This window comes from Chaetura pelagica, unplaced genomic scaffold (assembly GCF_000747805.2).
Source record: "Chaetura pelagica isolate M959 unplaced genomic scaffold, ChaPel_1.0 scaffold33, whole genome shotgun sequence".
Classification (NCBI taxonomy): domain Eukaryota; kingdom Metazoa; phylum Chordata; class Aves; order Apodiformes; family Apodidae; genus Chaetura; species Chaetura pelagica.
This window is the reverse complement of record NW_009952874.1, coordinates 89,368-91,386: the sequence shown is the minus strand read 5'-3', so window position 1 is coordinate 91,386 and position 2,019 is coordinate 89,368.

Sequence of the window (2,019 nt, the reverse complement as noted above, 5' to 3'; positions counted from 1 at the left end):
GCTCCCGGCTCCGGCCCCCATCCCGCTGCCGCTCCCCGCCCCTTCCGCCGGCACCCGGAGCCTGGGGCGGAGGTGCTGCGGGGCTCCGGCCTCGGAGACACAACGAGGGACAAGCGGGACACGCTTCCGCAGGAGCACCGCCCTGACCAAGCTCAGGGACAACCTGTTCCAGGAAAGCCCTCAACACAACAGCGCTCAGGTACAAGGGACCCACGACTAACAACGAGGTCCCAGCGAGCAGGAGTTTAAGCGATTTCAAGCCCCGGGTGCCAGCAGGCACTGCCCAGCAGTGCGGGCAGGGCTGCCAGGAGAGGGATCTGCAAAACTGTTTTGCCCCTGCACTGCCCCTCTGGGGAATAAGTGTCCCGCCTGAAGCTCTGCAGTCGCAGTTTGTGGCCTTGTTTTCCACCTGCCAGCAACGGGAAGAGCTTCCCTCTGTCTCCGTGGTCCCTCAGGCATCCGCACGTGGCTGTCGGGTCCTGCACAGCCTCGCCTGCATCAGCCCTCAGCTCCACATCTGCTCCAAATAACTCTGTTCCCGGGAAAAGGAAACACGCTGAAACGCCCATGAAGAGAAATGGATCAACACTAATTCACACGGCTTGGTTTTGTAACCCAACACGCACCGATAATGTCACCGGTTGGCAATAATGTATCGAGTTGTGAGGAACCACTTTCACACTCTTGTCACCAGAAGAGTCAACTTTTAGCTCTTCTCCTCGGAAGATGATCAAGTAAAAGGAACATACAACGACACTGCACACCCTAAATACAAACAACTCATCCATATTTAACCCAAGGGACAGAGAGGCAAGAGAGCCCTGAAAAAAGCCACTTCTAAAATAAGCACATGAACACCCACAAAGAGAAACTCTCAAAGAAGGTTCTGTTGTGGACGGATTAGGCTGAGGCCTTGTTAACAGAGGTGATGAATTCCAGTACAATAGCTGCAACAAGAAGCTCCAAGTCCTACCTTAAAGGGCCTGCTGAATTTCAAGAACAGGAATTACATCAGTTAGAGTGGCTTTCAAAAATAATTCCCTTCAAACTTTTGAGCTAGATATGGGAACAATTGGTGAATCATTTTAGACTCTTTGAGGGCATTTCCCTTGAAAATCTGTTCAACTTCTAGTGGATTTTAGCAGGCTCAGTTCTAAAAATGAGGTAGGGCCTGCAAGGTTCAAAGGAAGCAGAATTAGAAGCCTCTTACTAACAATGTTTTCAATTGAGAACAATCACCATGGCAAAAAATACCTGAAGCAATCAGGAATAGGGACATGCAGCTTACTCGGTAGAGCGACAAACATAAGGTTCGTACAAGAACCTGTGGAAGAGAAACATGATTTAATAAGCATTAAGCTTTCCTGTACTTTTTATGAGATTGGCTCAACTCAATGTAGACAAAGCAGTACATTGAACCTTCAAACCAGGTGCATTTAACATTATCTTCTTTTCCTTTAGTGAATTATTCCTTGAAAGGTCCTAAGGACCTTGGACAAAAAGTGTTTTCTTCATCACCAAGTAATGAATCACATCTCAGAATTAGTATCCATTTCCTGTTTTGCCTTGGAGTGCACATTTACAGTCACTGGGTCTTTGGGTTTTTTTCCAGTAATGTCTAATCAGGCAACATTGAATTATACCCTGGTATTTAGCCCTACAAGGAAACAACGTGTAGCATATAAAAGATTCCAAGGGGAAGAACCAGAGACTGAGTGATCATTTCCATTTCTCACTAACTGTATGATAGTTGGTTTACATTAAAAACTTCAATATTGGTGTATCTTAATACAGTTTTTATGTTAACATGGAAGCTAAATTAAGCAGTCTTGAACCAATAGAAAAATCTAATAGAGTAAGAGCAAGAGAGGTAGAGTAATGGCAACCTTTTAAAAGCTGGATACAAGATATAAATGATGTAATATACACTGTGGATTCTTGACAAGCCTACTGCTGCTTACCTACCATCCACATTCTTTGACCAATAAGAAAGGAACAAGAAAACAATACTAGCAAGTG